Consider the following 27,986-nt stretch of genomic DNA (forward strand, 5'->3'; position numbering starts at 1 on the left):
AGCCCACGCTCTCTTCTTTGCCTAGATTCTTCTTTCCCCTCCTTAAAGCCCATTTCAGGTGCCCCCTTCTTCATGTCTTCCCATTCGGGAAGTCCACTTGAGCACCTCTGTCCCTGGGCCTGGCCCTCAGGTCCTGCACCTCACATGCTGACAGTTTAGCTTACACCATTTTGCACTATTTTCTCATTTGGTTTGGGTGCTTCCATGAGTTCATAAGCTTAGTGGGAAGCAGCCGCATAGCACAGGGAGATCAGCTCGGTGCTTTGTGACCACCTAGAGGGGTAGGATAGGGAGGGTGGGAGGCAGACGCAAGAGGGAGGAGATATGGGGATGTATGTATGTGTATAGCTGATTCACTTTGTTATACAGCAGAAACTAACACACCATTGTAAAGCAATTATACTCCAATAAAGATTTTTTAAAAAAACAACAAAGACTAGATATAATATATTTTTGCCACCTTCATCCCCTCCAGCACAGGTGAGGCATGTAATATGTATTTGGCAAATTTTTACTGGATTGAACAAAATATAACATATGAACTTCAAAACTAGGGTAGTTCTTCCAAAAAGCGCCGTTTGTTGCATTTCGTGGCAAACCGTCTTGAACTTGTTAAAGACACGCAGGAAAACATGGTGATGTTGACCACCACCTACAACTCCTTCCCCATGTGCCTAACTAATTTACCCTGAGGCGTATCTCCTGGCGTGGTGACACGCTTTAATGCCTGCTTCCCAGGACTGTGCTGAGGACACCTCACAGACCTCTTCTCTAATACCCATCTCCGCCAGCATGCTGCAGGACACTCTTCGAAGCGGCTGCCTTCCCTCCTTTTTTCCAGTCTCCCGGCCCCTCCCCACTTTGCCTACCCTTTCCCCACATTGTGTGGATTATTTGCAGGCATCACTTCAAGGATGAATCTCATCAGGATCTGCTGAGCTGCATATTTATACAGTCTCCAGGTTTTTCTTACCCAGCTGTGGACATTTTTGCAAACTCTACATTACCACCTAATTGAAACAGCGGCTTGGTTCCATTTCTCTTATTAAAGACAGATTAAGAAAATCAGTTCAATACCTTAGCCATTTTAAAGTCATCAGTAGTCTCATGCTCTTGATTTATAAGCTGGCTTTTTTAAAAAATGCATCCCTGCAAATCCTTCTCCTGCTAAAAAGTCCCCCCCTTGCTGGTGTCACAATACACTTCATTTTGGTTGCTCATTTCATTCCTTTTAGCCTACTTTAACAGTTATGGGTTTTGTTAATTCCCCACTGGGCCTCTTCAAGTACTTTTTTTTTCCCCTCACCTGTGAATCTCTTGCAATTTATCATTTGAAGCATCCAGTTGTTCACGAACTTGAATGGTGAGAACGAAATGCAATATTTTGAGTTTCATTTGGGGAGTTCTCAAGGGCTCTCTGCTTGTTTTCTCTGATGCCATTCCTGGCTCCTTGCCCCCTCCGTCTGCCAGTCCCCGTAGCTGAGACCTCTCAACCACATCTGGAGGCAGAGTCTGGGCTCAATCCCAGGCGTCACCACAAGAATGCGTGGAGTCGGTATCCCAGCTCTTGCAGATCTCTTTGCCCAGCTTGCACCTTGCACGTGAGCTCTAGAAACTGGCCTCTTGTCTGGATGTCTAGGCCCAAGGATCTGACCAGATTGTCCAGATTGTCAGATCATCCAGGGTCCCCCTTACCTTTGCTGGTCCTTCCCCGAACCACAGTTAAGAGCTGGGGGGGCTGTCTTTGCATGTTGCAACGCCTTGATCTAGCCTCACGTTTGAGCTGACGGTGTATTTAGCTTTGCATCCCTGTCAAGGTCAGGGACATGAACCACGGATCACCCAAGGAACTCCCAATGCCAAGTGCCATCTGCTTGGACAAGAGCTGTCACCTTGGGATGGCACGCTCTACCTTCCTAGCTGGATGTCCTTCAACTGTGTGCTGCTTGACAGGAGGCTGCCCACCAGATGGGTAGGTCTGACCTCTTCCATTTCTAGCAAGCATCTCCATCTGACACCCATGGCTATAGGAGTGTTTAATGATTTCTGCCATTCCAGCATCCTCTCAAGGCTTTCCTCTCAGTAGGAACATCCTCACAAGACAAGTTATTAGACAGTGTTTGTCTCAATACCTTCATATCCTAAGATTCTTTTCTATCGTCCAGCACCTCCTTTCCCAGTGTCCAAAGTCCTCCTGCTACAGCAGCTCTGTCAGGGCTGCCCTTCCTGCTCGGCTCCAAGCTTGAAAACAGCCCCCTTCTCAGCCCTGTCCCTTTTCCCTCTCCTTTTTGCAGCCGGTGCTCTGATGTGTTGATTCCATAAGGCACAGCCTCAGAGACTGGTGAGTTTAACTCTATATTGAGAATATCATACTTACCACCAAATAGTTCCATTTGTGATAGTTAAGGACGGCCCTATGGGTAGAACTACTATAGATGTTGTGAAGAAAATATGCCATACACAAAATCATGCTTCTTTTTTTCCTAGAAAAATGAAACCTCTTAAAAACTGAGACTTGGCTGTTTTTCACTCCTTATAGCAATAAAGAACTTTTAAATCATACTATTCAGTATTGGAAACAGGATAATGAAATAATACTCTCATACACTGCTTCTAGGAAAATAAACTAATACATTTTTCTAAAAAGAAAGCCCATACTCTCTGACTCAATAATTTCCCATTTAGCAATCTACTCTATGGATATAGTAAAACAATCAGACAAAGATGCTTGTATCAAGATGTTTATTAAATTACTATTTGAAAGAGCAAATTGGAAAAAATACAAAAACTCATTAATAAAGTTAATATATAATGGTACATTTATTCTATGGAACATTATGCTGCCATTGAAATGTTTTTGAAGAATATTTTACAACGTAGGACAATATTAATGATACATTATTGGGTGAAAACAGTAAGATTCAAAATACTATATCCTGTAATCTCAATTATGTCACAAGTGGTAAGGCGTGTAAATGTGTATGTGTAGGTGCATATTGTATAAATAACGCTGAGATAAATACATTAAAACATTAACAGCACTCCCTTACGAGGTTAAAATAGATTTTTATATTTGTTTTTGTGTGTTGTCAGATATTTTACATTTCAGTAAATATGTATTAGTTTTATAGTCTCAAAAACAGCATGAAAACACAGGTAGTTAGGCCTGATTTCAATGTAAACATTTCTAGCAACAGGAGGGGCTGCCGGGATCACCCTCCGCGTCGAGAGGAGGGACATTCAAGCAGAACAGTGATGTGCACGTCAGTGAGTTTGCCTGTCACGTTGCTTGAGAAATTACATCCTTTCAGCTTCTTAGCTGCCGTGTGGAACTCATATTTTCTCATGTTCAAGAGGAACAATTAGGGGTGGAGCGTGACAATCATAATGGTATAAATTTGTGTTTGTTGAGATGAACCCCATGCGGCAAAAATGCTGGAACTTAAACTTAACCGTTGTGTCCTGGTGATTCGTGCCGGAGTCACAGAGAGGAGAGTGCAGGTTTGGCCTACGTGCTGGGCCCTCCCCAGATGCAAAACGTCTGGCACGCGCTCGGGAGACGTTCGCTAAAGGAAGTGCCAATAAACTCAGAGCATATACAGGAAGATTGAAAGCAATTTTGAACTCCTAGAACAATGGGTGTCTTCTATTAAAAAAAAAAAAAATTTTTTTTTTTCTTTTTTCCCTGAAACAAACTTTGAGTAGCTTCCTAGAAAAACTGCCCCAAGTCTTACGCTTGAGGAGGGAGAGGATGGATAGCCGGGCGGAGGAGTCAGGCACACAGTGAGGAGGGACGCAAACCTCAGCCGCCTGCCTGGGCTGGGCCCACATGTGGCTGTGTCTTTTTAGGCCACAGAGCAGCTGTAGTGTAAAAGGCTGCTTCACCACCTTCCTCCCTGTTCCAGCAGACCTGCTCCAGGCGGCAGGCCTTGCAGGCGGTCTGTGTGACTCCTTGCCTTGCCTTCCCAGGTTCCAGCGGGCGGGGCACGGCTCTGCCCCCGCCGCCCTGCACTGCCTTGGCTTGGGCTCAGCCGTGCTCCTCTTACTGTGTCACCAAGTCGCCGAGCTCTGACTTATGCATTCCTTACTATCAAGGCTGTATTTTCCTAACCTCAAACCAGAACATGTGGGATAAGGACACTTTTCCCCGGTTTGTCTTGGAAAAGTCTTTTCAACATAAAAATTAGATCATATTAAGTTACAGTTAGCAAAATGCCTCTTTTGAGGAAAAAATGCATGAAATTGAGCTGTCCCAGCACACTTGGTTCTTATGGTCACTGTACTTCTGGCTGACCGTTCTGAAGACGCCCTGGAGAATCAACGGGGTCTTCCTCAGCCTCCCTCCCAGCCCAGGTCAGGCTACTCCAGCCTAAATGGGAAGCAGCGCTTTCTTCCTTCTGACGCTCCTGTCCCATGAGAATTTTATGCACAATTACTTGGCCACCTATGAACTAAGAGGCTAGCAGTTTGCAGCCATCGCCAAACATTTCTAAAGGAGCTTTAGTATTTTCACTGCTAAGTTTTTACAACAGTCTCTATGTCTGATAAGCAATAAAAAAATTAGATCTGTCCTCTCCTATTTTGCATAGTTTCATTTTTCCAAAGGTCAACGAAAGACAATTTATCTCAAATTACAAATTATTTGCCCCAAATCTGCATAATCAGTTCTGATGGGAGCATAGCCAGGGAGGGAGGAACTTCAGGGGGATTTTCACAGCCCCTAAAGCCACACTGGGTGGGTGAGCACTCCTTCTGTATAAGGTCAGATTTACTGCCAAGAAAGATCTTTTTCACTGAAGTGGGAACTATCTTAAGTTCTGGGAGGGTTCCAATGCCTCATGGATATTGTGATGTGACTCCGGATCTGAAATAGGATGAGAGTGCAGGATTTTTTTCTTAGGGAAGAAGAGAAAAGTCTCAGGATGTTCTTTTAAGGATAGTCCCCTGTCTTGGCCCCCTTATTTTAGAAGATAGCCAAACTGAATGAGATGAAGTGCCACTTCTGCCCTCTCTGGTTAATGCTGACTTTGCATCTTTGGCTGGTCAGTAAAGAACAGAATTGTCACCACCAACTCAGAGCTTCAGGGTGTAGCCTGACAGCTGCACTTCGTGCCATGGCTGTGGAGAAAACATATGTTCCCAGCCTGAGGCACCATCTTACCCTGGTCAAAGAGAAGCAGAGAGTAAGAGTATTCAGGAAGAGTGCAAATCCATCACCCCAATGTCAATTCACCCAAAAGATTTATCCTGCCCTTGGAGAATAGCAGTGGCACCTTTCTCTCTGAAAAGGAGACCATTGCTATTATTCTGGTTTGTAGGTTTTTATTTAATATAATTAAATATGCTGTTTTATAAAAATGGAAAGCAAAAAGGAAGTTTTTTTTTTCAAGCTATTGTGATAGAATTGCCTTGAAATATATTAATGGACTCATCATTGAAGAAGAGGAGGGAGTGAGGATGTCTTAGTCCCATTTGTATTATTCAGTTCTTTCCCATAGAGATTTAGATAAACTTGTTTCTTTCTCCCTAATCATCTCCATGAGTGGAAAAGGATTTCTTCACAGAATTTTAATGCAGGAAGGAACCCTAGAGAATGTCAAGCCTGAGGGTAGATTTACCAGAAGAAAAAAACCAAAAAACTTTTATTCAGATATTCAAAAGAAACTTCGAGCTGGCTTCCCTTCCTGGGAGAGACTTATAAAGGTCATTGATCCCGGATTTGAAGTATACCGTTATCCAGGAAGACTTGATGAGGCAGGAAGGAAGACAGCCAGATTTACCCAGGTATTTTTTTTTTAAATAAATTTATTTATTTATGTATTTATTTTATTTTTGGCTGCACTGGGTCTTCATTGCTGCACGCAGGCTTTCTCTAGTTGAGGCGAGCAGGGGCTACCCTTTGTTGTGGTGCGCAGGCTTCTCATTGTGGTGGCTTCTCTTGTTGCAAATCACGGGCTCTAGGCACGCAGGCTTCAGTAGTTGTGGCACGTGGGCTCAGTAGTTGTGGCTCGCAGGCTCAGTTGTTGTGGCACACGGAATTAGTTGCTCCGCAGCATGTGGGATCTTCCTGGACCAGGGCTTGAACCCGTGTCCCCTGCATTGGCAGGCAGATTCTTAACCAGTGCGCCACCAGGGAAGTCCCTTACCCAGGTATTTTTAATATAAAACAATGGAAAATATTAGGTTTATTAAATGACCAAGAGAAAAAAATGGTCTTTGAAAGTAATAAATGCAAGCCATGAAATATAAGTTTTCAAACAACCCATGGTAATAATAATACTGATAGTTAACCCTTATCTAGCACTTGCCAGGTGACAGGTATTGCTCTGCATGCTTTATGTTAACTCATTTAGTCCTTAGGAGGTAGGTGTCCTATTACTATCCACACTTTACAGATGAGGACACTGCGGAATAGAGACATGAAATAACTTGTCCAAGGTTTTTTAAGTAGAAAGTGCTACAGCTGGTGCTCATATCTTGGCAGTCTGGCTTCAGCATCTGTACTCTTCACCACTTACACGCACTGCCTTGAATTGACGGGCACTCTGTTATGGAGAAAATCTCAGTAAAGGACTAGAACAAGCATTTATTGAGGCCCTACTCAATTATTGAGCCAATTCTCACACCTCAAGGAAATCTGTTACCGAAGAAAATCTCAATAAAAGACTTCAGTGAGAATTTATTCAGCACCTATTGTGTGCCAGTTACTGGGTCAATTCTCATAAAATTTGAGGGATAGTTTCCCTTATTCCTGTTTTACAAATGAGGAAACAGATTTAGAGATGTGAAGTAACTTGCCCAAGTTACAGCTGGTCAAGAAAGAGAGTAGACATGTGAAAAGGTGTCTGTTTGATTTCAAATTTGTGTTCCTTCCACTAAGAAGTACAGGCAATATCTGAATTTGTTTTGTTCTCAGATTTTTAGTTTTAAAAATACATAATTGTGTACAGAAAAGAAACAGACCCACAGACATAGAAAACAAACTTATGGGGGCTTCCCTGGTGGCGCAGTGGTTGAGAATCTGCCTGTCAATGCAGGGGACACGGGTTCGAGCCCTGGTCTGGGAAGATCCCACATGCCGCAGAGCAACTGGGCCCATGAGCCACAACTACAGAGCCTGCGCGTCTGGAGCCCGTGCTCTGCAACAAGAGAGGCCGCGATAGTGAGAGGCCTGCGCACCACGATGAAGAGTGGCCCCCACTTGCCACAACTAGAGAAAGCCTTCACACAGAAATGAAGACCCAACACAGCCATAAATAAATAAATAAATAAATAAATAAAAATAAAAAGAGCAGCTCAAAAAAAGAAAAAAAAGAAAACAAACATGGTTACCAAAGGCGAAAGTGTTGGTAGGGTTAAATTAGGAGTTTGGGATTAACACATACACATTACTATATATATAAAATAGGTAGCCAACAAGGACCTACTGTATTGTATAGGGAACTCTACTCAATATCATGTAATAACCTATAATGGAAAAGAATCTACAAAAGAGCATAAAACTGAACCACTTTGCTGTACACCTGAAACTAACACAATATTGTAAATTAACTATACTTCAATAAAAAAGACAAACTTTACAAAACAAACAAAAAAATACATAATTATTAAATTTACCAGACTGCCCTGGTGGCACAGTGGTTAAGAATCCGCCTGCCACTGGTGGTGGGAATATAAATTGATATGGCCACTATGGAGAACAGTATGGAGGTTCCTTAAAAAGCTAAAAGTAGAATTACCATACGACCCAGCAATCCCACTACTGGGCATATACCCTGAGAAAACCATAATTCAAAAAGAGTCATGTACCACAATGTTCATTGCAGCTCTATTTACAATAGCCAGGACATGGAAGCAACCTAAGTGTCCATCGACAGATGAATGGATAAAGAAGATGTGGCACGTATATACAATGTTATATTACTCAGCCATAAAAAGGAATGAAACTGAGTTATTTGTAGTGAGGTGCATGGACCTAGAGTCTGTCATACAGAGTGAAGTAAGTCAGAAAGAGAAGAACAAATACCGTATGCTAACACATACATATGGAATCTAAAAAAAAAAAAAAAAAAAAAGGTTCTGAAGAACCTAGGGGCAGGACAGGAATAAAGACGCAGACATAGAGAATGGACTTGAGGACACAGGGAGGGGGAAGGGTAAGCTGGGATGAAGTGAGAGAGTGGCATGGACATATATACACTACCAAATGTAAATAGATAGCTAGTGGGAAGCAGCCGCATAGCACAGGGAGATCAGCTCAGTGCTTTGTGACCACCTAGAGGGGTGGGATAGGGAGGGTGGGAGGGAGACACAAGAGGGAGGAGATATGGGGATGTATGTATGTGTATAGCTGATTCACTTTGTTATACAGCAGAAGCTAACACACAATTGTAAAGCAATTATACTCCAATAAAGATGTTAAAAAAAAAAAAGAATCTGCCTGCCAATGCAGGGGACACAGGTTCGAGCCCTGGTCTGGGAAGATCCCACATGCCGCGGAGCAACTAAGTCCATGTGCCACAACTACTGAGCCTGCGTGCCATAACTACTGAAGCCTGTGAGCCTAGAGCCCATGCTCCACAACAAGAGAAGCCACCACAATGAGAAGCCTGCGCACCGCAAAGAAGAGTAGCCTCCACTCACTGCAACTAAAGTCTACACGCAGCAATAAAGACCCAATGCAGCCAAAAATAACTAAATTAAATAATAAATAAATGAATAAATAAATTTACCAGATGAAATTTTTATCGAACAATATAACAATAGTCAGTTAACACTAACTACTCTGTTTCAACCTACAATCATAAGCACCTCTGCTTTGAAAGCAATAGCATGAAAAACAGCTGAAAGGATAAACAGTGTAATTCACATTCCCAAGATAATACCTGGTCATATCATACAAGCACCAGAGACACACATATAATTGTCCACCCTAACTTGAAGGACCTTCTAGGAGGAGAGACTTTAAAAATAGAGCCCAGAGCCTGCTGTTTCAAATCAGCCCTTTGCCACTCTACTCTGATTAAGGCTTCTTGCTTGACCAGGGATGAGCAGAAACTGAATTACAGACTTTGGCCTTCTCTGAAGGCCCCTCTTATGCCAAAAAGCAGCTGATTTATCCTTCAGATCTGTGTACTAAATGAATTCACCCAGATAAACAGATGGCCTGACCAGAGTGGCATCTCACAGCAACATGTGTTTGTTTGAATAACATAGTCACAAACCTTTCACTCTGGGTCTAAAATTAAATTGTGGCTTTTGGATGTTACCTGGGGTAACTCAGGAGAGAGCACTCAAATGTCAAATTTATGGTTTAGTTTCATCAGTAAGTTCTACATAATTTTTACAGTCATTTATAAGAAGAACTTAAAACATGTATACGTTTTGAGTACATGTGTGTGGTGGTGGGGTATTGTACATAAAGATCCAAACTCTGTGATTCTGAGTACAGCTAAACAGACAGATTCATGCATGGGTTTGTGCTTTATCAGATGAAATATATAATTCACTGCCATTCTGAGCCTGAAGTTTTACTTTCCAACACAACAGCAGGCCAAGACTCTGGGATCTACTCTGCTATAAAGTTGCTGATTGTCTCTGTATAATAGAAAATTAAGAGAAAGGTAAAGAAAGAAGCATTCCGTTTGTACAGCAATTCTGCCCTGAATGGCAATCTGATGTTCCTCTTAACATCCTCTCAGAAGAGCCAAGGATGACATATTTATCAAAGGTGGAATAGGATGAATAAGAGAGGAAACTGAGTCTGCAATGCAGTTTTGTACTGTTTTCTTCTCATATTTCATATTAACAGAGAATAACTAAGACTGATATTTTTGTCGTACTAGAGTTATGTACTATTAGTTGAGATACTCTAATAAACCCCATCCTATTCTGTGTGTTTATCCAGCTACTACCCACGAGAATACAAGAAATGGCCATTATTGTTTTAATGGTGTGATGACATCATGGAGATTATTTTTTCATTCCTATTCACTATTATGTTATACTTTTTAAATAAACATTTTATTTTGAGATAATTATGGTTTCACACGTAGTCAGAAGAAACAATGCAGAGGGTTCCCTGTATATCTTTCACCTAGTTTCCCCTAATAATAAAATCTTGAAAAAACTATAGTAAAATGTCACAAACAAGAAATTGACATTGATACAATTCATGAGCCTTACTCAGATTTCACCAGTTTTACATGCACTCATTTTTGTGCGTGTGTGTGTGCATGTGTATTTGTGTGTGCATTTAGTTCTACACAATTTTATTGCATGTATAGATTCATATCACAACCACTACAGTCAAGATACAAAACAATTCCAGCATAAGGATCTCTCTACTATCCTTTTATAGCCACAGCCATCTCCCTCCCTTTTCCCACTCACTAACCGCTCATAACCACTGATCTGTTCTCTATCTCTATAGTTTTGTCATTCCAAGAATGCTATATAAACAGAATTGAATCATACAGTATCTAACATTTTGAGATTGGCTTTTAAACTCAGCATAATTCCCTTGAGATCTCTTCAAGTTGTATTTCATGGCATAGATGTACTACACTTTTTTAAGTCATTCATTCTGTTGAAGGGAAAATGGTTAGGCAAACTGGGTTTTTGTTTTTGTTTTCTTCCAGTTTGGGGCTATTATGAATAAAGCTGCTATGAACATACATGTACAGTCTTTTGGGTGAACATAAGTTTTCATTTTTTCTGGGATAAATGCCCAAGAGTGCAATTGCTGGGTTTTATGGTAAGCACATACTTAGTTTTGTAAGAAACCTCCATACTCTTTCCAGATTGGCTAGACCATTTTACATTCCAACCAGCAGTATGTTAGATTGTTCTTATAATAATAAAATGACATTCCACACATCTTTGATAGCCCAGATCAAGTTCTCAGTGACATCTTCCCTCCCTCATCATTTTTATCTATGCTTACCTCTCTCCATCTTACTGCTCATTAACATTTGTAGTCTTCCAATTTTTAAATATTCCTCCTCATTCCAACTACACTGAAAACTGAGTCCTAGGATTGCTGTTTTCCTTTGGCATTTCCCTTGCTGAGCTTGGCACAATAATTAGTAATCAGAAAATAGGTTTTTGAATGTTTAAAATCTTTTATTTTAAATTAATTAATTGATTAATTTTGGCTGCGTTGGGTCTTCGTTGCTGCGTGCGGGCTTTCTCTAGTTGTGGTGAGCGGGGGCTACCCTTCGCTGCGGCGCGCAGACTTCTCATTGTGGTGGCTTCCCTTGTTGTGGAGCACGGGCTCTAGGCGCACGGGCTTCAGTAGCTGTGGCACGCGGGCTCACAGGCTCTAGAGCGCAGGCTCAGTAGTTGTGGCGCATGGGCTCAGTTGCTCTGCGGCATGTGGGATCTTCCCGGACCAGGGCTCGAACCTGTGTCCCCTGCATTGGCCGGCGGATTCTTAACCACTGAGCCACCAGGGAAGCCCTTGAATGTTTAAAGTTGAATAGATAAAAAGTAATATGAATCAATGAAATGTGTTGTAGTTTTCAAAAAATGACCAACTTTGTTTTCAGAAGTGATGTTATCATACTTAGGTAAATTCTAGAACCATTGTTATTAAGCAACTTACTACAGATACAGCAAGTATGTGCTTATTCTATTTTGTTCCCAAAATAACCTTGATACTTTCTCTACGAAGATGTTAAACCATTAGAGAAATATCAAAATATTGTGTCAGATTTTTAATTAGAATGGCTTAAATTACTGGTTTTCATTGCCTTTCTCTGGGTGTTTCTTGCCTAGCCATCCTGGCATTAGTTGACATAAGAGCAATGATATGCTGGTAAATGTTTAACAACAAGCTCTCTAGAAGGAAAAAAAAAAATGCCATGATGTGTATCCTTTGACAATTTCCATGATGTAAAGACTCTGACCATGGCCAATTTCAAGCTACCATTTTGACATCACCAAATGCAGATTCGGGAAGAGATGCTTACAATAGGCTCTAGTGAGCCAGTACGAGCTAGCTCCAGCACACCAGTGCTAGAGATATATTACATTTAATTAACGGAAAATGTTTTACTATATATCAAATTCAAATGAGTCATCTGCAAATGGGAGTTTTTCGGTGACTTAAATCTCCAAAACCTATCTTCTCACCAATAACCTCTAATGTTTAATGCTTTCCTGGATTTAGCCTACTCTTCCCCCAGCTAACATCTATGCATCCTTTGTGTCGTGCTCAGATGTCTCTTTCTTAGTTTCCACGGACCAGCGGCCTCCATCCCACCACACCCAACTTATCACAGGACCACATGTATTTTCTCACGACAGTCCTGACTTTCCCTTCAGAGTACGATATACAACTTATGAATATACGTTTCTTTTTGTTCCTCTTTGTCTGTACTAGACTGGACACCACATGAAGGCAGGGACTGGGTCTATTTTGCCCCCTCTAGCCCCAGCAGCACTATGAATGAATGGATAAATTCACCTCCTTCTGCACTGGGGTGGCCCTTCCTCTCTCACTTGGCCCACGAGCTTTTCAGTCTGTTAAGCTATCACAGGGGAAAAGAAGCTATTGCCTTTCCAGCCATCCTCATCTATTAGAGGAGGTCACGGAGAGGACGTGACTGTCGGTTGATCCACGAGCTGGACCAGGGCAGTCGGAGGCTCCTCACCCCCGCCCCTGTCCTTGGAATGTACATTCTGCCCACCTTTTTCCACAGCCGGAGCCGTTTTCAAGGATGCAGCCTTGAGAGAGCAAGGTGGCGTTGAGACAATCTGGATGGTAGGTGTGACTGAACCCAGGTAAAGCCTTTGTGTAAACGTTTAAGAGTCTGGCCAGGGATGCAGAGATCTCCTCCTCCGTGTACGAGCGCCAGTTTCAGATTTCACCCGGAAGACTTGGCGAGGTTCCTAATCATCATCATCCCAAGTCGTACTCACATCAGCAAAACACTCTGCACTATCACCATTGGTTGGTGCAGAGGCTGTTACGGAGCAAAGCGCCCCTTGCCGAAAGCCACAGGGAGGCCAGATACTGTGGAGGCCTTCCGCGAAAAGAAAAAGCTTTATTGCAGGGCGGTCAAGCAAGGAGACAGGAGGCAAGGCTCAACTCTGTCTCCCCATGGCCGAGTGAGGTAGCTATTTAAGAGTCAGGGTTCTGGGGCGAGGAAGAAAAAGGGTGAGAGAGGTTCGTTCCAAATATTGACTTGCTGAGTTCTTAACGCGCAGGCGCACACATGCTCCCTGTCTCCGTGAGTCGCGTCTGCGAGTTTTAGGCGAGCGGGTATGAAACAGGTGGGGAAAATTTGGACTGTGATGTCAAAAGGTTACCCATTGGACAAGCAAGCTTATTCTGCGCAGACTCTGATCGGCCACATAGGTTCCATCCAGTTTTAGCCAGTTTTGTTGCGTTGTAAGCGGAGAGGTTTTTAACAAGCTGTTGCTTTATCTGCTGTTCTGTAAGACAAGCTCAAGAAATTCTGTTAGTCGTCAGTTTCTGTTAACCCTATGGGGCACGTCTCAAGGTAGGGGGAATTTATTTCTTTCATTAACATTTACCAACTTTTTTCTTTTCCTCTGTTATTTTTTTCTCTCCTTACTATAAAATCACTTCCTCTTCAACTGGTTCATTCGGCCGTGCAAATGTTCTCACCGCCCCATGCCCCCTTGCACTCTCTCTCTCTCTCGTCTTTATTAATAATCATGTATGCTTGTTTTATCATTATAGAGGTAAAGGGGCATTAAATGGTTCTGTTTCTCTCTTCGCTTTTGTATCACTCACAGAAATTGCAAAGCTAGAAAGATTTTCTTTGCTCTGTTTTCTCTCTTCCCCCACTAGCTCTCTGAAAGCATGTTTTTGTTTTTTATTGTATATTCTATAATCTGGGACATAGAACAGTGCCTGCTACACAGTAGGCATTCAGTACACATGTGTTGAATGAGTGAATTTATTTCTGAATCATTTTGATAAATTAGGAGAGTGTGCAGTGCATTCTAGAAAGAAGCCTGAGAACAGATGTTTTATACAAGAATGATATTTAAATATTTTAAAAAGTAAACCAATCTATGAATAGATAACTATTAGTTATAACTAATTTAGCAACTAAATAAATATCTAAAATGAAATAACTGTAAGTTTAACAAAAAAAATCAGTATATTATGGGATTGATCTTTGTCTTGTCCTATAACACCTCTCAGGCTCTGGGTTTTGAAAGTACCAATTTCCTGAATTAACAGCTAGTTGATTTTTGTCTCAAAGATAATATTTTACATGTATGTGGCACTTTAGAGATTACAAAGCTGTTTCTTATATTGTCACACTTGATTATTATTCAAACTAAATGGAGAATTTCCTATGCTTTAAGTCAGGCTGTGTGCTGTTGGATATAAAAGAAATAAATACTATGTCAGAATATGCTAGTTAACTTGGAAGATCTGTTTCTCTTTCCTTAGAAATAAGAACACTACTTTTACACTGGGCACAGATCAGCCACCTAAGAATCTATTTTTCTCAGCTCCCTTACAGCGCACTGTGAATATGTGGCTAAGTTTTTATCAATGAGATTTAAGTGACATTGTGAACAAGTCCTCCCTTAAATGGAGGAGACATGCTCTTCTTTATCCTTTCCTACATCCAAATACCTGAAATGCATTTGTGATGGCTGGAGCTTTCGCAGTCATTTTAGACCATGAGGGAAAAGGCCACAACCATGTCCATCTTATCCCCCATTGTATTTTCAACACTTAGCACAAGACACAGCATATAGTAGCTATAAAATTTAATATTTACCAAATAAATGAATAAACATTATTTCCTTGATTATATTCTTTCCTGCCTTTATTTTCTTCTTGGAGAAGCTTTGGCTTCTAAGGAAATATTCTAAGGAAGTAGTTATAATACTAGAGGTATTAAAGGTCCACGTTTGCACAGTCCTGTGCCATGCCATAAATCATTTTTAGCCATTTACACAATTAACTAGTTTTTTTTTAAAGCTGTATAATTATTTTGAAGTCCCCATTGTAGTTCTTGGGAGAGTTACTGCATATAAGACTTTACCATGACATAAGGAGCTTGTGCAAGAGAATTTATATCAGCTAAGAGATCTATAAGGTTAGGACTAGATTCTCACAAATCTCCAACAGTTTCAATACGATAAGTTGGGGAAAGTATGCAGGTGACCTAAGGAGACATTAAGTGCAGTTGGAGCCAGAAGGTAAAGGAAGATTAATCTCTGGAGGGAACTGAGGTCTGCATTGGGGTGTGATTCAGGGTGGGCTTCTGTGTCCTGGGCTATTGCATATGCAGTAGCTTTTACCCTTAGAGTTCTTACAGGTGTCATTCAGTCACTGGTAATTCCTGTGATATTATGACTAACTTTACTTAAAAACTACATTTTGATAGTAGCTGTCTCTGGTTGTCATTACATTATTGCTTTAAGATGTAAACTATATTAAAGCTTTTGGGAACAGATATCAATACATTATATGGTTATTATATTTCCAAATGATCATTTAGAATATCCTAAACTTACAAACTTCCAAAATTCCTTAATAAATTGCTTGGTTAGTGTAGTATCAAAAAGATCTCAAGGCAATATTTATACAAAGTAATAGCATATCTTTCCTACCTTACTGGTTTGAAAGATAGAGTTCAGCAACGTGCCATAAAATAGCTTAAAACATTATGCATACCCAGTCTTACTGGATCCCAGGTGGACTCACTGCCTAATCTTTATAAAGGATCGATTTTTTTTGATGTGTGTTTAATGGTGGTATTTTTTTGTAGTAGCTAATTCTGAGATTTCAGGAGAGAAATTTGGTGCTGGAAATATATTTACTATACTCCGGCACATAAACCAAAAGCTATTAGACTTTAATGCTTTTTTTCCCTAAACTTTTTATAGCCTTTCATTTTTAATCGCTGCCAATCTGCTGATTTTATTTTAAGTAGATACTTCAAGACTGTGCTTTGTCAAAACAGACAGATGTATCATTAAACTCCCTCCCAAATTACACATTAGGCAATGTCTTTGTGTCTTTGTTCATGTACTACTGAGGTATTTGAATTTGTTATAATCTGGAGTAAAAAGAAGGCCAGAGAGGTGATTTACAGAGCAAAGAGCTCTATAATTTAAAATTGATTGTTCTGATTGCAAATGACTTTGTGAAATGCATATTAGCCAAAGTGAGGGTGGCCACAGTTTTGTGTGCTCATGTTTGCAGGTCACTGTGGCACAGTTTTGCTGCAAGAGGCTAGTGGAAGAGTCCACACCAGAAGTCTCTGGAGTTGCTTTCCTGTCTATTAATCATCTCTTGATAGAAACGGGTGAGGGATAATTTGGGTAATTCTCAAATGTGCCTTTTCAATTGGGTTATGTAGTAACTTCCTATTAGTGCTGTAACAAATTACCATAAACAAAGAGATTTAAAACAACACAAAATTTAGTTTCTTACAGTTCTGGAAGTCAGAGTCTGAAATGGGTCTTACTGGGCTAAAAGTAAGGTGTCAGTAGAGCTGCATTCCCTATGGAGGCTTTAGGGAAGAATTTGTTTCCTTGCCTTTTCTGGCTTCTAAAGGCTGTCTGCCTTCCTTGGCTTGTGGCCCTTTCTCCATCTTCAAAGCCAGCAGTGTAGCATCTTCAACCTTTCTCTTACTCTGACCTTCCTGCCTTGTGATCACATTGAACCCACAAGAAAACACAGAATAATCTCCCCATCACAAGATCCTTAAGTTAAGCACACCTGTAAAGTCCTTTTTGCTATGTAAGGAGACATTTTCACAAGTCCCAGGGATTAGAACATAGACATCTTTAACAGAGGCCATTATTCTGCCTTCCACAGATTATTTAAATCTAATAATTCATATTAAGGGACTTCTGTATGTAAGCCCCTTTTCTAAAGCTGAGAGCCCATGATAGATTTCCAGAGTTGTTCCTGGACAACTCTGTCTGGAAAGCCATCTTTTTACCAAATGAGTCTAGTTAATGGTTTTAGTAAATGAAAAGAAGTGGAGATTATCTTGAGAAGAGGGACCTACCTTCCAATAAGGGGCGCATCTAAGTAAATTGAAGCTCCATGAGAACGACATGCATGTCGTTGCCCATTGCCCCCACCCCATGATACACAGGACAACGATGTCACATCCTTGTTTTCAGTGACCTTTTGTTTTCTCATCCCATGAAGAAAATTTGAATCCGTAATCTCACAACTGGGTGAGAAAATGTTCCGTGAAAGGATATCTGGTATACTATGGTTATCATGTTTACGGTTCACTTGCGTCAAAGATTGAGGTTAAAAAGGCAATTTGGGGATCTTCAGATAAAGCATCTCTAGATGGGAAAATATGAAAACTAGTACTGGAAGCCCTCATAATGGGGATGATGGAGAAATTCCATCAACTCTGGCAGCTGCTGTGTTCTGAGAGTGGTGTGGTTTACCGAGTTGTGTGAAATGACTGTGCCTCTCAGAGTAAGCAAAGCTACTGAGGAGAATCTAGCTGGTTCGAATGACAGGAGACTGACAGAAGAAACGCAAGCCCTGCATTTTATGTGCAGCCTGTCATTGGAGAAGCCTTTGCGTCGTTATTAGTAAGCCGTACTAAATCCTGAAAACGTGCTTTGTTTCTAAAACTGTCCCCACTTTTGGGACTAAATGTTCTTTCTGTTCCTTTTACTGCCTCCAGGTACATTTAAACGTCCCTTTAGTACCTGAGGTTTGTCATGTGTTGGCCACTTCGGTTTTTGCTGAGCTGAGCGATATCCTGTTGGGTTTTGAAGGCTCCTCAATCAGTTGCTTACTGGAGCGCCCTTGTGGCCACTGAATGAGATTTTCTCTTTACCCACCAGGAAAAGATAGACATTTTTACATTTCTTTCCAGTTTCTTGGGACCTTAAACCCAAAGAAGGATCTGTGCAGGCCTCCCTGTGCATTGCCATCACCAGAGTCATCTTAACTTTCTTTCTGGGGACAGATTCAGATGCCTGATGTCAACACGGGGGGCAGACAGGAGTTGATGTTCTACTTTTAAGGTAGTTTTGTCTCTGCTTTTTCTTTTCTCATGTCAAATTAAGAAAAGGAATTGATGTTTATTTTCAGAGCCTCCTTTTTCTCCATGTAAAGTATTGATCATTAATGTTCAAAACTTTAAAAATTTATTCTTCTACTCTTCCAACCTTCATTTGTTGAGGGTCTACTACATTACAAGGTACTGTGCTTAGAATTCATAAGGATTCTATATCTGAGTCCAAAGGATAAGCAGAGAACGGAGAGAATACAGGTTCTCTCTGAGATTCTAGACCTGGGTTTGTTATGATGTCACCAACACGTTGTGACCTTGAGCAAATCCTTTCCTCTGAGGAATTCTGTTTCCTCCTCTGTGAAAGGGGTTGGTGCTGGTTGATCTCCAAGGCCACTCAGCTGTGTGTTCAGATGAGTGTAAGGCCAGGAGTGCCGCTCTCCTTACCTGCCCTGTTTCCACTAGTGAAGGGGAGATCTTAGGGAAAGGCAGGATGGCAAGATTCCTTCCAAAAGATGACACTTTAAGGGGAGCACTCCCTTTACCATTCCAGGACAAAAACTTTCCCCCTCTTAGTATATATAATGCCAGGAATCGTAGACAAAATCTGTTTAAAATAAACCCAAGGCAAACAAACAAATAAAATGCTTAGTTATTGCAAAAACAGGATGGTAGCAATTTTTAGAAAATTAACCAACTTGTTTTTAAATTAAAAAGGTAGCCCATACTAAAAAATTTAGAAAATAATAAAAAGCAAAGAGGGGAGGGATAAAATTTAGCAACAATCCCACTGTTCAGAGATATTCATTGTGAACATTTTAGCGTGCTTCCTTAGAGCCTCACAGTTCTTTGTAGTCCTGACATAGACTGGATGTTTGTGTCCCCCCAAGATTATATGTTGAAGCCTAACCCCAATGTGATGGTATTAGGAGGTAAGGCCTTTGGGAGGTGATTAGGTCACGAGGGCAGAGTCCTCATAAATGGGATTAGTATCCTTATAAAAGAAAACCCACAGAGCTTCCCCGACCCATTGTGTGAGGACACAGTAAGAGGACAGCCATTTATGAACTGGGAAGCTGGCCCTCACTGGCCAAGTCTGCCAGTGCCTTCATCTTGAACTTCCCAGTCTCCAGAATTGTGAGAAGTAAATTCCTACTGTTTTTAAGCCACCCAGTCTATGGTTATCTGTTATAGCGGCTCAAATAGACTAAGACAAGTCCCAATTAAAATTAGGAATGTGTTCCCTCTAATACATGTTTTTTTTTTTTTTTACATAACACTATATTGTCAGTAGTTATAAAATAATATACATCTATTGTTATAATTTTGGAAATTACTTAATAACATAAGGAAGAAAAAATAAACACCTTAAACTTCATCTTAATTCTTAGATAGTGGTGATTTTTTGTCTCTCTCACTTTCTGCTTCATGCTTTATTTTTCTCAAAGATCTCATTTGAGTCTCAGTACTATTTTCAGACAACATTGTTTCTTAAGAGAGGCATGGCATTTTTCTTTTTAAGCACGGGTAGAACAGCATGTGGTTCCTGCCCTGTGGACACTTCCCTTGGCTGGCAGAGTGATTAACCTGGCGTCAATTACACTAAGTGCTATTTAAGGAGGGGGGACATGCAACCTGGAAGTTAAACCATTAGCACTAAATTAAGGCCACCGTGAAACAGTCAAGGCACCTTTTAGACACAAATACGCTTTGTTCTCTTTCTGCTAGACACAGAGATTTGGTGATTTCATCCAAGTTAAGCTGAGTTGGTCAGGTGGCTATTTGAAGAAACATGGTTACTAGGACCACCTTTCCTTGCAGGAGAAGTGTCTTCTACTTTGTGCTAAGGCAGTGGGTGCCATGCTGTTCAGGGTTCACAGAGAATTCACTCCCTCCCTGCAACAACACATTTAAGGTGCATATTATTTGTACTCTGTATTAAGCTTTGTGTGTATGTGTGTATGTGTCTGTGGATGAATGTGTGCCCACAAACACAGGTGACAGTTTATAGACACCTAGGCATTTTTAGGTACAGAAACTCAAGTTATAAGTAGTATAGAAGGAATTTATAAAGGGATTTGAAGTCAGAATGCTTTTTTTTGGTAGTTTATATGTGCATTAATCTGGCTAATTGTGATTATTTTCTTATATAGAAGGTTTTAATATGTCACACAATTTACAATAGCCATTTATTATTATTTTTTGAGGGCCTACCATGTGTCAGGCATCTACTAAGCATTGGAGCTGTAGGAGTGAACAAACAGACAAACTCTCTGCTCTCTCAGAATTTATGGTCCAGTGAAGGGAGGCAAAGAAAAAAGCAAACAAATAAATAGATGTTAATAGCTGCTTGGAAGAGACAAAAAAGCAAGGAGAGACAATAAAGCGGGGACATAGGGAGTGTGTATGAATGTTGGTGGGTGTTGGTGCGGAAGGGTTAGAGGGTGGCTATTTTAAATAGTGTCAGGGGGCTTCCCTGGTGGCGCAGTGGTTAAGAATCCACCTGCCAATGCAGGGGACACAGGTTCGAGCCCTGGTCCGGGAAGATCCTATATGCAGCAGGAGCAACTAAGCCCGTGCGCCACAACTACTGAGCCTGCTCTTTAGAGCCCACGAGCCACAACTACTGAGATCACGTGCCACAACTACTGAAGCCCACGTGCCTAGAGCCTGTGCTCCACAACAAGAGAAGCCACCGCAATGAGAAGCCCATGCACCGCAGCGAAGAGTAGCCCCCACTCGCCGCAACTAGAGAAAGCCTGCGTGCAGTAATGAAGACCCAACACAGCCAAAAATAAATAAATAAAATAAATAGTGTCAGGGAAGGCCTGACCATATATGGGACGAATCATGCACATCATAAATGTGAGTGATAAGGAGGCATGTGAGTGGAGACCTGCAGCACATGAGGAAGGGAGTCATGCAGCCATCTGGAGAAGAGTGATGTAGGCAGAAGGATCATCATGTGCAAAGGTCCTGAGGCAGAGACACGCTTGACGTATTTGAGGAAAAGCAAAGAGGCCTGTATGGCTAGAATAGGGGAAGTGCGGAAAATAATGGTAAGAGGTGAGATCAGAGAGGAATCATGGTTCTCAACTTTAGTAAGCATTTCTTTTGGATGCTGTGTGCATATCATTTCACTCATACTTTGACCCAGTGTGCTTTGATTCCTGGGGGAAATCATACAAGGGAAAGTCCAGCCAAATGGACTGGTGGTCGTTTGCTCTCCTGTTTTGGTAATCTGAGAGGGTGTATTAGTGTGTTCATTTTCCATTGCTGCAAAACAAATTACCACAAATTTGGTGGCTTAAAACAATGCCATTTATCACCTATAATTTCTGTGGGTCACAAGTCCAGGCATAGATTAACTGGATTCTCTGCTCATGGTCTCACAAGCTAAAATCAAGGTGCTGACTGGTCCAGGTTCTGATTTGGAGGCTCTGGGGAAGAATCCGATCACGAGCTCATTCAGGTGGCTGGCCACATTTTGTTCCTTGCAGTTGGAGGACTGAGGTCTTTATTTCCTTGCTGACTATCACCCACTCTCAGTTTCTAGAGTCCGCTGCAGTTCCCTGCCACATGGCACCCTCTGTCTTCAAAGCCAGCAATGGAGAATCTTCTTCACATCAGATCCCTCCCATAGTTCTAATCTCTCACATCAAGAAGGGCCCAGTCTCTTTTAAGGGTTCATCTGATTAAGTCAGGCCGGTTAAGGGTAATCTCCCTATCTTAGAGTCAACTGATTAGGGAATTAATTACATCTGCAAAATCCTTTCATAGCAGCACCTAGATTAGCATTTGATTGAATTACTGGGAGAAGGTGTACGGGTGTACATACACCAGGGGGCAGGAATCCTTTCTACCATCTTAGATTTCTGCCTACCATAGTGGGGAAACCTACAACTAGAATAGACTGTATGTAGGAGGGGAATGTTTATGGCTAAATGTCCTTAGGCACACTCAGACCCAAGTCATCCACATTTACGTTGGAAATGGGTGAAGTGGGTGAGGTTGAGGAGGAGGGGCATTTTACAGGTGCTGACTTGGAATCACCACTGCTGAAGGTGTGAGGAGTGGGGAGAGGAAGCTGGCATTCGTTCAGTATGATTGTGTGCCCCCTGCTGGAGGGTGTGAACACTGGCATAAATAGGGAGGGGTAAGAGGCGGTAAGGGGTAGAGGCTGCATAGGGAGACTGAAGATTAGGGATCAGAAACACAGAATTATGAGTAGCCTCGACAGTGAGTTTTATCTGCAGGGGCTATCTGGTTCGAGCATATGAGGAAAGTGGAGTTCAAAGAATAACATTTGAGGAGAGGTATGGCCAGGACGCCAAGCCAAGCCTTTCCAAGCCTCCTATCGGTCTGCTAATGCTGGTCAAAATGTGGTCCATGAATTGACAACGTCAGCATCACCTGGGAGCTTCTTAGACATGAAGAATCTTAGGTCCCACCTCAGACCTTCTGAATCAGAATCTGCGTTTTATCAAGATCCCCAGGCGACTCCGTGTGCGTTAAATTTTGAGAATCGCTGCTCTACCCTATTGGCCCGAGGAGGAGACCTTTTGTCTAGACGTCTCAATAATCTGGCAAACGTTCTGCAACCAAGGCAACCCCCGAGTCTCCGATAAACCAGGACAGTTGGTCCTCTAGCCTTCTGTCATCGAAGGCACAGTTAGTTATAACTATAAACACCTGCTAGATGTCACTGCTCTGGCCCTGTGCCATCCCCTCTGGTGCTCCCACTGTCACCCAGGGATTTTGTCACTCCTAGAAAAGGCTTCTCACAAGAGGAGAGCTATAGAAAGTAATTTGAGATCCTTTGGGCTGATAGAACTTCTTACAGATATCCAGCCAGAATAATGACCCTGGCTGTCATAAACTCATTGAGTGCCTGTCGGGGATGAGAACTCGTGAGGCAGGACTCAATCTGCGCAAGTCGATCTAGCAGAAAGGTTCTCCCTGGGAAGCCAAACGCTCTGAGGGTGGCCCCGTGGGAGCCGGCTGAACTGGCAGGGGCCATCAGTCTTGTGAGCTGCTTCTCTGGCTCTTTAGAAATAGTGAGTCTGTCCAGTGGGATGTGACTAAATGTCTTGAAGTTACCAAGCTGAGTGCCAGCTGAGGGCCTGTCCCTGCTCAGCAAACCTGCCAGCAGCGTCCACTCAAAACCCCTCGAACAAGATGACTGGCCAGGCTACTTTGGAACTTCACCGAAGCTCCTCCCTCTCCCAGGATGATGTGTCAGGCGTCTGCTATGCTGAGATAATGATAGAAACAGTTGTGGATTAATGGGGGTAGACTGTGGGCCAGCTACAGTGCTGAGTATTTGACTGCGTCTTCTCTTGGAAGCCTCACAACAGTTCTAGGCAATAGTTTATTTCACAGATGGGGAAACCGGGGTTCAAAATGGAAAATAACTCAGAGAGCGAGTAGCAGGCCCAGCATTCTCACCTGGCTCTTTCTGACCCCAAATACATGTTCTTAACATCGCTCTAATCTGAACTTGCCTTCGCGATCCTTTACCCGCTGCAGAAACAGTCCACACAGGGGCACATGCTCCGGCAGAGGGGCATTTGTAAACATCGCATCTGAGCACAGCCCAGCCCACCAAACCTTAAAAGTTGCTCTCTCCTAGAGGAGGCAATGAATAGGAAGTTTATTTCAAAATTTGAAAGATCTATAATCATCTGTGTTCCTAGTACCTGATCAACAACTATGTGCGGGCATGCTACATTTGGTAAATACAAGAATGACAATATCCAGCATTTTATAATATGTTATAGTTTACTCCCACATACTATCTTCATTTGTCTTCACAATTATTCGTTGTATACATAGAAGAGATATTATTTCTACAGTAAAGGAAACTGAGGCTGAAAAGTGAACCTGGACTTGCCCGAAGTCACACAGCTAAGATACGGGTGAAAAACTCAACCCTGTGTGTCCTGACTCTGCATTCTGTGTTCATTCCATGAGACCACAACTGTGGTGACAAATACAACTACACGTGGCAGCGTGTCCTGATCACAGCTCAGTGTCTTGGAGGAAAGTACTACTGGGCAATAGAACCCGTGATAGTTGGCATAATACATGACAGACTCAAGTGGTCTTTGAACCTATGCGTTCCATCTGGATGACAGCATTTAGAGCTTATAAGGTGTGTTCACAGAAATTATCTAGCCATATGCACCCATCCTGTGAGGTACATAGGGCAACACTGAAGCCACTCACCACAGGTGGCCATCAATCACTTGAAACGTGGCAGCCCAGATTGAGATGTAAATGTAAAATACACACTGAGTTTCAAGGACAGAGTAGGAAAGAAAATGTAGAACATCTCTTTGATAAGTTGTTATATTGACTACATGTCGACATAATTATATTTTGTCTATGTTGGGTTAAATAAAATATAGTGTTAAAATTATTTCCACCTGTTTCTTTTTACTTTTTAACGTGGCTACTAGAAAATGTAAAGTCACCTATGCAGCTTGCCTTTACATCTCTTGGACTTGCCTGAAGTCCACAGTAAGTTGATATCACAGTGAAGAGTAAAAGAAGTCCCACAGCCCTCTTTCCAGTTAGAACACTTAAGAGAGCAGTACCTTTAGTCAGTGATTGACTCTGCACAGCTTAAAATGTGGAACCCTGTGGAGCAGTGCTTCTCAAATTTCATTTGCAGACAGAACACGCGCAGGTCTTGTTAAAATGCATATTCTGGTTCAGTAGGTCTGAGGGTGGGACCTGAGGTTCTTTATTCATAATGAGCTCGCAGGTGATGCTGATGCCGTGGTCCATGCTCCTGCTTTGAAAAGCAAGAATCTCTAGAAGATGAGCAGAAACCACACTTCTGCACAGGGGGCTTTCAGTGCTTCTCAAATCATGCCACGAACACAGTAACTGAGGCCAAGACTGCCCCGGTGCTGAACACACCCATTCAACCTGTGTCAGGCACTGAAGTAGCCGAGGGCAACAAGCTTGTGTATGGATTTCAAATATGTGATGCCCAGAGCCGTGGGAGGAGTGAGAGGGGTGTGGTGTGCATTGTGCGTGCATGTGTATTTGGGGGTGGGCAGGAGGAGCTTGACCAGGTGATCTGTTAGAGCCAGGAGCGCCTTTTCAAAATTTGGGTTGTTTGTGTGTTAACAGCCCTTTGAATTCTGCTGTACAATTTTCATGTCTACATAGAGCTAAAAGTTTTCTTTTTTTTTAAAAAATGACTATATGATATTTTCCTAAATGAGGCTTTAGGTGAGAAGCTTACTGGGGAAAAGTTTTGGTTGAACCAGACAGCAAATAGAAGCTGTAATAACCTCTTTCATCCTTTTAGTTAAAAATGTTTCTGAAGTCAGCCTGGAATTCCTCTTGGGTTAGTTCTAGTTAAGTTCAGTTAACGGAACTCAGATATTTTCTCTCCTTTGTTTCCCAGTGTTTTGTTGGGAATTTTTCTTTCTCACAGCCCCTGAGTATTACCTGAGACAGTCTGATTCTCCTTTCCCTTTCCTTTTTTTTCCCCTTTCCTCTCCCGTCCCTTCCTCTCCCCTTCTTATCATTTCCTTGCCATCTCCTTTGGCTTTCAGCTGCTTGTCTCAGGGGCTTGTTTTTGTGCTGGAGGCTTGGGCTTGGACGAGGCTGTCTTAGAGCAGTATCTGTGTGCAGCCCTTAAGACCTGAGGTGCGCTCCTTGGAGCAGAGTGCCTCTGTCTTGATGTCTTCCTCAGCGTGGTGGATCTGGAGTGCAGCTACGGGAACTCTCATGTTCTCGTTGTGCTGGAGCCCCCTCCGTGAGACAAGTGGGCATTCTTCCCGGGGAAACCATTTCAGCCAAATTACGTACAACTTTCTCTCTTAGCATTAAGTTATTATTTTTTAGCCTCTTGCCTCTCCTTAAATCCAACATTATCGTGTAGCCATCTGGGGAACTAAGCCTTTATTTTGCAATTTGCAGAAAATTCCGATAAGAGCTTGGTGTAGAGCTCATAATCATTTTATAACCCAGGTTGTTAGGATGGCAAAAACTGGTGTTTGCAAACCAAAGCCAAGAAGCCAGTAGATTATATCTGAGGAGTAGTTGGCCAGTGGGAAGTATAGTGCAGGTGGCTTTCGAGAATAGAATGCTGTGTCTGTGTTTTCTCATGCTTTATGTTTTAATATACTTTATTTTTTAGAGCAGTTTTAGGTTCACAACAATACTGAACAGAGGTTCTGAGATTTCCATTTACCCCCCTGTCCCTACACATACAGAGCCTTCCCCATCATCTACATCCCTCACCAGAGTAGCACATTTTGCAACTGATAAACCTACATTGATACATCATTACTATCCAAAGTCTGGAATTTATCTTAGGTTTCACTCTTGGTGCTGTATATTCTATGCGTTTGAAAAAATATACACAGATGTGTATCCACCATTATAGTATCATACAGAATATTTTCACTGCCCTAAAAATCTCTGCTCTGCCTATTCACCCCTCCTTCCCTACAACCCCTGGCAATCCATTGATCTTTTTACCATCTCTGTAGTTTTGCTTTTTCCAGATCTCATATAGTTGGAATCATACAGATTATTATTTTCAGATTAGCTTCCTTCACTTAGTAATAGGCATTTAAGGTTCCTTCGTGTCTTTTTCTGCCTTGATATCTCATTTCTTTTTAATGCCAAATAATATTTCATTGTCTGGATATGCCATAGTTTATTTATCCTTTCACCTACTGTACAGCATCTTGGTTGTTTCCAAGTTTTGGCAATTATGAATAAAGCTGCTATAAACATCTATATGCAGATTTTGGTGTGGACGTAAGTTTTCAACTCCTTTGGGTAAGTACTAAAGAGTGTGATCGCTGGATCGTGTATGTTTGGTTTTGTAAGAAATGAACAAACTGTCTTCCAAAGTGGCTGTACCATTTTGCATTCCCATCAGCAGTGAATGAGAGTTCCTGTTGCTCCACGTTCTTGCCAGAATTTGGTCATCGTCAGGATTCTGGATTTTGTCCGTTCTAATAGGTGTAGTAGTATCTTCTTATTGTTTTAATTTGGATTACCCTGATGGCATATGATGTGAAGTTTTCTTTGTTTTCTCTTTAGTATGAACGCAATACATGCTGGAAACTATCCAGCAGTTTCCCATCTCATTCTATACTTTTATTACTCAGATGAGGGTGTGGCTTGCTGGGGCTTAGTTTGGGTCAAGGACCCAGAGATGTCAATATTTGCAAACATTCTTTAATCAGAAGCATATAGATTGTGTATCAGTCAGGGTTTGGTCAGTAAAACAGAAGCTACCCCAGGTATCTGAAGTAGGAAAAGGTTGAATAAATGGTACTGGAGTCAGCATAATTGGAAGGCCTTAGGTTGGAAGCGGAGGGTAAAGGGAAGCAAGATTTCTGTCTAGAAACCAGGAAGAACAGGCTTACGAGAAGCCATCACTGTGGCTTTAGCTGACTTCCACATGGAAGAGTGGATGGCTCTTGGGAGGAGGCCTGATAGCCTCACGTGAAATCCTTGCCATGTCTGTCATCTGCTGATACATACCCACATCCTGGTCTGCAGCTGCCACTTAGAGCATAACTGGCTCTTCTTCTCTTCTGCCTCAAAGTCTCAAGCAAATGCTTCTCACTGGCTGAATCTAACTGGGTCTACTGGCAAGGGAGCCTGGGAACGGTGGGTTTTGAGCTTCTCATCCCCGCAGTACAGAGGAGAGCTTAGAAAGGTTGGAAGGGTGTGCTTTTCAACAACAATATCCAGTGCGGACTGTGCATTCATTGATTAGGGAATTCCTGCCAATCATAAACCGCCTGACATACTGCAACAGCAAATTTTAAAATCTGAACCTAGAGTAGCTAGTGGGTATCCTGGCTAATGTCACTAGATCCACCCTACAGGCTTCTTCCTTGTCCCACGTTGCATTTCCAAATGTGCCTCTGGAATGAGTGTCTGGGAGCGTGCCAGCCACTGGATTCCCTTCTCCTCGGAGTGCAGTGCGTTTGTTTTTCC

The 27,986-nt window shown here is 42.0% G+C and overlaps 1 protein-coding gene across 2 annotated transcripts in view; it reads left to right on the forward strand.

The window, feature by feature from the left end:
- The window catches only part of NECTIN3 (nectin cell adhesion molecule 3), a 187,793-nt gene that overhangs the window by 142,046 nt on the left and 17,761 nt on the right, over window positions 1-27,986 (forward strand). The window contains exon 9 of one of the 2 annotated variants that reach the window (XM_082394720.1): window positions 1-16,310. This exon is cut by the window's left edge and continues 15,394 nt beyond it. The gene's annotated coding sequence lies outside the window, so the exon portion shown is untranslated. The remainder of the gene's footprint in view (window positions 16,311-27,986) is intronic. The other variant, XM_082394721.1, reaches the window with a different exon arrangement.

Source organism: Balaenoptera borealis, assembly GCF_965194805.1.
Source record: "Balaenoptera borealis genome assembly, chromosome: 5".
NCBI classification, from domain to species: Eukaryota; Metazoa; Chordata; class Mammalia; order Artiodactyla; family Balaenopteridae; genus Balaenoptera; species Balaenoptera borealis.